Here is an 8,685-nt window from a genome sequence, read left to right as displayed (position 1 = left end):
CTAGCATATATATACCTGCCCCTGGAAATTTCTACTACATTCATCTGACGAAGTGGGTATTCACCCACGAAAGCTCATGCTCCTAAACGTCTGTTAGGCTATAAGGTGCCACAGGATTCTCTGCTGCTAGCACCAAGGAAAGACTCAACTATAGGCTCAGAAGGTGCACGACAGTTGAATGTTCTTTTGGTAGATTTAAGGGACGATGACATTATTTATTCACAAGATTAGGTATCATTAAAAAGAAACCCCAACAGTTATAGCTGCCTGCTGTATCTCCATAATATCCATGAAGCAAAAGGAGAAAAGTTGTCACTGGATTGGAGGTGGAGCAGTATCTGCTGAGTTTGAACAGCCAAGGAAATTAGAAGAGCTCAATATGGAGCTATACAGCTCAGGGGGGCTTTGAAAGAGCACTTTAACACTGAGCCACAGTAATACTCCGTGGTGTACTGTGCTCTACCTGGAGCTGCTGTTTTGGGACAGAAAGGAATTCTGCGGTGCTCGGCGTACATCTGTGAATATAACACGATCACTGCACCTATGAATTTTTTAGTGTTTGCTGTACATTTATGATTATACGGTGTGTCACAGATCCTATGAGTTGTGTGTCAGTGTACAGTAACAAGTAAGTGGGTGCTTTCAGAACTTCTAGGCACTCTGAAGCATATGTTGTGAATTAGTAAAGATGAATTTTTTTCCAAATAATAGAATTTTATTCAGTAACAAAACCAGTGCAAAGAAAATCTTTGCAAATAAAAGCAAATACATTAAAAGCTTGAAAAATTAATAAAACTGAATTTAAGGGAAAGAACATTCATGTCCATTTTATCTCCACATTCAACAACCATGCCTTTCACAGGTCAGCATATGTGAAGCTGTGATTGTCCTTAACGTCCTCCAGGGTGGACTGGTAGGGGTAAGGCATTCGGCCCCCGACACCATGTGAAATGTTGAGGGAGGAGAGAGTGTAGGGAGATGCTGTAATGAGGTTCTCCATGGATTGCAAAAAGAGAGGTGAACCCAAGATTGTTGAACATTCAGATCCACAAAAGGTATGCAGCATATATGTTTGCTGCTGGAGAAGCCCTCTTATAGCCTGGTACATCTCCCTCTCCTCTTCCTCCTGGAACTCTCTCTTATCAGCTCTTTCCTTCTCTGGGTTGTCTTCAATGGTCACCCTCCAGGATCTTTGCTCATGATCTGATGCAGCACTTGCTTGCAGGATCTCTCACTGAATGTGTCATCCCAAATCCTCTTCTCTCCTCTCTGGCGTTCTGTGCATGTGGAGGCGGAACCCCTCAAGGTCTCAATAGTGACAGCTGCAGATAGAAACATAGAAGTACCACTATCAATCCAGTCACAACAGAAAGTGAAAGTTAAGATTTAGAACTCCCTTCCCTTGCTTTCCTGAAGTTTTATACAAGACATGCTTATTGACACTTCTGCTTTAGAGTGCATGTCAACACTCACAGCACCAACCACGGTGAATATGGCCCACTAGAGGTGAGGGGGGTGTTGCTTGGTTGCATATAACTATGAGTATAGTGCAGTGTCACTGACTCCTGGCACCATTTTCCATAGGCAGTGGTGATTTTAGCTGATCTCACTCCTGAGGATAACAAAGGCACAAAATGCACAGCTGCTACTAGTGTCCCAAAGCATGCCAGCCCATATGCTGCTTGCCTATACTGCAATGGTGCCTGCCAAATGTGTCGCTGACTGGCATGGGAAAACATCCTACCATGGGAAGAGACTGTCTAGGAAGCAGTACGGCAGAAAGGGATCTAGGAGTTATAGTGGACCACAAGATAAATATGAGTCAACAGTGTGACGCTGTTGCAGAAAAAAGCAAACATGATTCTGGATGCATTAACAGTGTGTGTGAGCAAGACACGAGAAGTATCTTGCCGCTCTACTCTGTGCTGGTTAGGCCTCAACTGGAGTATCGTGTCCAGGTTCTGGGCACCGCATTTCAAAAAGATGTGAAGAAATTGGAGAAGGTCCAGAGAAGAGAGCAACAAAATGATTAAAGGTCTAGAGAACATGACACCTATGAAGGAAGGCTGAAGAAATCGGGTTGTTTAGTTTGAAAAAAGAGAAAAGACTGAGAGGGGACATGATAGTAGTTTTCAGGTATCTGAAAGGGCATCATAAGGAGGTGGGAGAAAAACTTGTTCACCTTAGCCTCTAACAAGAACAAGAAGCAGTGGGCTTAAACTGCAGCAAGGGAGGTTAAGGTTGGACATTAGGAAAAGTTCCTGTCAGGGTGGTTTAAAGTCTGGAATAAATTGCCTAGGGAGGTTGTGGAATCTCCATCTCTGGAGATATTTAAGAGTAGGTTAGATAAATGTCTATCACGGATGGTCTAGACAGTATTTCGTCCTGCCCTGAGGACAGGGGACTAGACTCGAGGTCCCTTCCAGCTCTACAATCTATGAATCTATACCTAGACCTTTGCAGGAGAGGATTGCCAAGTACCTCCATGGAAGTTTCACTGAGATCTCAAGATGAATCAAGGGATATGCCGGTGTACATAAAACACACTGCTCTGCATGGCCCTCTCCCGCTTAACTCTATGTGGGAACAAAACACAGATAACACTCTCTCTCTTGTATTGTTACCTTTTATTATGAGCTGATTAATGAAAAGTTGATAGCTGTGTCATGTTAAATTAGAAGCACCGTCAGTAAATCATTTTCATGGGAAACACACTTACCTGAGGTTCCTTCCCCTGCATCAGGCTTGCCTGTGCTAGACTGCCAGGACTGACTGGACTGCAGGGGGGGTCTCAAGCAGGTCCTGGCTCGCAGCATAGCTTGACCCTCCCTGGTCATGTGTCCCCCATCCTCCTCCTGTTCTGTGTTTTTCATTCCAAGGACCTGTGACTCGGGTTCCTCAGAGGTATCCACGGTGGTCTGTGCTGTGGTGGTGGGGAGATGTCTCTGCTAAGCATAACATGCAGCTCTTTGTAAAAGCAGCAAGTCTGGGGCTTGGCCCCGGATCGACTGATCACCTCCTGATATGCCTGATGCAGTTCCTTCACTTTCACACGGTACTGCTGCTGGTCCCTGTTGTAGTCCCTTGCACTGCAACTCCCATGTAATCCGCTTGTAGATGTCCACATTTCTACAGTTGATCCCTAGCTGTGCCTGCACAGCCTCTTGTTCCCACAGGGCCAGGAGACCCAACATCTCCTCACTACACCAAGCTTGAGTGCATCTAGAATGTGTAACTGGCATGGTCACCTGGACAGTTGCACACAACAATGGAGAGCTGGGCTTTAAAGGGAGGTAGGCCTTCAGGCCTCTGTGATCCCTGGGCAGTAGACAGCTTCTGGAGGACTGTTAAGGTCAACCTAATTAACGTAGTGCCTACACTTGAGCCCTGGTTAATATCCTGAGATTGATGCAGCGCAACGCCTGTCAGGGAGGTGCTGTTACTGCATCGCCGTAATGGGTCACTTGCACTGATGGGAGGCAAATTTAAGTGTAGACACATGCACAACTAGGCTGACACAAAGCAACTTACATAGACCTAACTCTGCAGTTTAGACCTGGCCTGAGAAAGGGATAACTTAAATGCCTTTAACACTGTAGTTTAGAGAACAAAGCCCTGTTTCCCCATACAAGATTCATGGAGACTTCTTTGCGCTCAGAATCCTTTATTGAGGCAGAGAAAATTTCCATGCTCTTCGATAATTCCTGCTATTCATTTGGATGCTTGGTCCTTCTATTAAAGGGTCTCCCTAACTCAAGAATGAGTGTTGTAACTTGTGCATTGAAGAGTTATTTTCCTCCAATTGTAGAAATTTGGGATATTTTCCTAAGAGTCCACCTAAAAGAAAAGTCCTTGTGCTAAAGCTCTTCTGCAACAGTAACAGAACACCCACTTACAACATAATTAACATGTTAATATTTGTTAAATTTGGATGGGACCACAACTGCACTAAAGCCTTCCAAGACTTGATCCCAGTTACATCACGGATAGGTACTGTCCACTCTCCTAATTTTAGTAGTGTCAGGTCAGAAGAAAACTGTGCTGTAACCAACCTGAGCCAGCTATCTTTTTAGTACACATTGGACCTGAATGGATGAAAAGAAAAAAAAAAGTAATGTTAAATTGGGATGAGGAGAAAAAATAAAAGTGAAGCGGACGGCAAAGTGAATTGGTTTCCCCTCACCCCCCAGAAGATAAGCGGGATTTGAAGCACTCTAGATTTTGTGCTACTACTCCAATGCAAATTTCACATTTACCAGTAGCATTTTATATCAAAAATTAATTTCTTTTTATTTTAAAAACTTTCTAGTGAATTGAAACACAAATCTGGGAAAGGGCAGGAAATAGGATACTGTGCAGTATCCTACACTAGGATGTGAAATGCACTCCAGCTGTGGTTGACTTTTTCCTCCCACTATTTGTTAGCAATGGAACCACAAAATCTAAGTTAATATCTTATTGGAAAAGGTACTACAAAAGCAGTAAACTCTGTTCTGCTCAAAATCAGAGAACTAGTAATTAATTTAGGCAAGAAAGCAAAATTTGTTCATCTAAAGTTCTCTCTCTCTCTCATAATCCTAAAGCCTTGCTGAATTACTCATGCTACTATTTACTTACTATCCCAATTAGTGATTCTGATTATTCAATAATAAGCTTATAAGATAGCCAGATATAAAGAACTGTTTGCACATTTTTTAAAAAGCAACAAAGCACTCAGTCAGCACTGCTGTGTCTTCTGATGTGCAGTTTTGACGCATATTGTCGAGGCTGTAAGGACTGAGGATTGGTGAGTGGTTGAAGTGGAGGTAGTGAGTGGCTTCTTTCTTTGAAACATTGGTTTATTTCTAGATGTCTCAGAATATTGGGTGGGCTGGGCAATCATTGTGCAGATTGGGACCTACTAAATTGTCTACCTGCAGGTCTATAAATCCCAAGTGATCGCAAAATGGCCCTCCAATCCTTTTAGGTGCACAATGATTCATCAGTAATCTCAGCAAAGAGTTTTAGACAATCAAAGGGGAGGTCCTCAGGCAGTATTTTAGACTCATCTAGGGAACCCAGAAAACCAGAGGCAGGATGCCTGACGCATAACAATTGCCAAGGAGATGGAGTGTGCTACAGTGTCAGCCTCATCTAGGTAGGCCTGTAATGATGTTCTAGCCCAGGGGTCGGCAACCTTTCAGCAGTGGTGTGCTGAGTCTTCATTTATTCACTCTAATTTAAGGTTTTGCGTATCAGTAATACATTTTAACGTTTTTAGAAGGTCTCTTTCTGCAAGTCTATAATATTAACTAAACTACTGTTGTATGTAAAGTAAATAAGGTTTTTAAAATGTTTAAGAAGCTTCATTTAAAATTAAATTAAAACACAGAGTCCTCTGGACCGGTCACCAGGACCCAGCCAGTCAGAGTGCCACTGAAAATCGGCTCGTGTGCCGCCTTCGGCACGCATGCCATAGGTTGCCTACCCCTGTTCTAGCCAATACCTGACCCTCAGCTATTATGCCATGGAATGGTTTGCAATGTTCTGCTGAAACGTGTTCAGTGAATGTGATGAACTTGGAATGGTTGATGTGATTAGTATTACCAAGCTCTCATAGTGCAATTTGCATTTCTAAACTGTAAGGTCACAGAGAGAACTCTTACGGCCAAAAAGGTCACAGCGTTTTTGGTCCTTGTCATATGTGGTTGATTTAGGGTGGTGCTGTCTGCCACATTCATTTACCACTTCAACCACTAGCGAATATAATACTCATTATCGATGGTATGGTTGCTGGGGTCTGCCAGATGGTCATGGCAGAATCTAGGAAGGCCTCATTAATGGCCATGGCTACTCAAGCAAAAAGGTGTCATTTGCAAAATATCCAAGAGCTTGTGCTGCGACTCTTGGACCTCCTCGAGGGGAATTTCCAATGAGCCTGCTACACATTTTATTAGCTTCTGAAATTGTTTGAAGTCATTGGCCAGAGAAGGTGGATGAGACATGTGGGGAAGATGAGGAGATATTAGTCAGTGAAGTAGCCTACCTGATTGCTCTGTTCTCTTACTCCTCAAGGTTCTCTCCTGTAGTTGAGGTTGTGGAGAAGAAACAAAGTAGAGGACTGCCTCCACTGGTGGTTCCAAGGACAAAGCCTAGGAGCTCATGAGAACTGTTGTCAGTAGGCAGCCCAAGGGTTCCAATATGGCCACTCAGAAAGACCACAGGCTATAAGGGATGGCATCCACTGCTGCTCATACCATTGAGGAGCAACGCTGGTTTGTCTCTCATGTGAACCATCACAATGACAGACGACAATTTTCTAACTCAAAGAGGGTGGCATGTAACACAGCGGAACTCTATATTAGATCTTCTCTTGACAGATAAAGAGGAACTCATCAGAGAACTAAAAATTAATGGTAGCTTAGATACAAGTGATCATGATCACATTAATAATGTGCAGACAGAATGAAGTCCAAACCAGCAATATATACAGTTGGTGCTTTAAAGGGCCAATTTCACAAAACTGAACACAATTATGAGCCAAATCAACTGGGAGGAAGAATTTAAATCAGAAAAATGTAAATAATTGGGAACCATTTAAGAACACTTTGTAGCTTTTTGGGTATCTAGTAATTGAGGAAGGTTAAAAAAAAAAAAACACATATCTGGTTTGCAGGGGAAGTGAAGACAGCTATAAAAAATAAAAATCTAAATATAACAAATGGAAGAAAAGAAGTCACAAATAATGGATATAAATCAGAAGCTAGGAATGGTAGAAAACTAATAATGGAAGCCAAGGGTCACAAGGAGAAATCTATGGCCAGCAGAGTTATGGGCAATAAGGAGTAGTTTTAAGTACACTAGGAACAAAAACAATCTTAATGATATTGGTCCATTACTAGCTGGGAATGGTAGAATTAACTATAATAATGCAGAAAAGGCAGAAGTGTTCATTAAATATTTCTGTTCTGGGTTTGGGGGGACAAGCAGATGACTTAGTCATATTCTTTCCATTCCACTAGTATCTCAGGAGGATGTTAAACAGCAGCTACTAAAATCAGAAGGTCTGGATAACTTGCAACCAAGAATTTTTAAAAAACTGGCTGGGAAGACTCGCTGGACTGTTAATGTTGGTTTTCAATAAGTCTTGGAACACTGGGAAAGTTACAGAAGTCTGGCACAACATTAACTTTCTTTCAATCTTTAAAAAGGGTAAATGAGATGACCCAGGTAACTATAGGCCTGTCAGTCTGACATTGATTCTGAGCAAGGTAATGTAGTGGCTGATAAGGGACTTGATTAATAAAGAATTAAAAAAGGGTAATACAATTAATGTCAATTAACATGGTTTTATGGAAAATGGAACCTGTCAAACTAGCTTTTTTATGAGATTAACAACTTTGGTTGATAAAGGGAATAGTGTTGACATAATACACTTTGACTTCTGTAAGGCATTTGACTTAGTACCAACATGACATTTTAATTAAAAAAATAAAGATATAAAATAAACATGGCACACATTAAATAGATGAAAAGCTGGCTAACTGATAGGTCTCAAAAATGTAACTGTAAATAGAGAATCAACACTGTGTGCGTCCAGTGGGGTCCCACGGGGTCAGTTCTAGCACTACTGTATTTAACATTTTTATCAATGACCTCAAAGAAAAAACACAAAATCATCACTGATAAAGTTTGCAGATTACACAAAAATGGAGAGGGGGTAAAATAATGAAAAAGACATGTCACTGTTCAGAGCAATATCAAACCATGTGTGTGTTTTAATATGGCTAAACATAAATGTATACATCTAGGAACAATGAACACAGGCCATACTAACAGGATGGGGGAGTCTAGCCTGGCAAGCCGTGACTCTGAAAAAGATTTTTTTTTTTTGGATGTGTGGGGAGGGAAAAGACAGGGGAGAAATAATCAGCTGAACATAAGCGCCCATTGCAAAATGCTGTGGCCTAAAGGGCTAATGCAATGCTGTGGTGCATAAACAGGAATCTCAAATAGAAAGAGAGGTTATTTTACCTCTGTATTTGGCACTGGTGCAGCCAAATATTATGTCCAGTTCTGATGTTCACAATTCAGGAAGGATGCTGATAAATTGGGGAGGGTTCAGAGAGGAACCATGTGAATAATTAAAGGACCAGAAAACATAACCTCACAGTCAGACTAGAGGAGCTCAATTCATTTAGAGTTACAAAGAGAAGGCTAACGGGTGACTTGATGACAGTTTGTAAGTACCTACATGAAGAATTTTTACCAGTAATAATGGGCTCTTCCGTCTAGCAGAGAAAGGTATAACACAATCCAATGGCTGGAAACAGAAACTAGACAATCCAGACTGGAAATAAGGTGTACATTTTTATTAGTGAGTAATAAACCCTGGAACAATTTACCAAGGGTCCTGGTGGATTACCCATCACTGACCATCTTAAAAAAAAAATCCAAATCGATTTAAATATAAAAGATCAGCTCTAAGAATTATGTCGGCGAAGTTCTATGGCCTGTTATACAGGAAGTCAGAGTCACGCCAGGTAATCACAATGGTCCCTTCTGGCTGTGACACCTATGAAACGATGAGAGAGAGACTATATTTATATATTATATATATAAAAAACTATATATACATACATACACACACACACTATATAAAACAGACCTAACCTATTTTTAGATTAACATTCCTACTACTACAGT

The 8,685-nt window shown here is 41.4% G+C and overlaps 1 protein-coding gene and 1 long non-coding RNA gene across 16 annotated transcripts in view; both read right to left on the bottom strand.

The window, feature by feature from the left end:
- Positions 1-8,685, bottom strand: part of KAT6B (lysine acetyltransferase 6B) — a 200,977-nt gene that overhangs the window by 146,715 nt on the left and 45,577 nt on the right. The window lies entirely within an intron of this gene.
- LOC142047820 (uncharacterized) lies at positions 694-4,043 on the bottom strand. Its single transcript, XR_012657085.1, has 2 exons — positions 2,720-4,043; positions 694-1,322 (listed from the first exon to the last, which is right to left on the bottom strand). It is a non-coding gene; the product is annotated as an uncharacterized LOC142047820 (long non-coding RNA).

This window comes from Chelonoidis abingdonii, chromosome 15 (assembly GCF_003597395.2).
Source record: "Chelonoidis abingdonii isolate Lonesome George chromosome 15, CheloAbing_2.0, whole genome shotgun sequence".
Lineage (NCBI taxonomy): Eukaryota > Metazoa > Chordata > Testudines > Testudinidae > Chelonoidis > Chelonoidis abingdonii.
The sequence above is the reverse complement of the archived record's forward strand: the minus strand, read 5'-3'. Positions and strand labels throughout refer to the sequence as shown.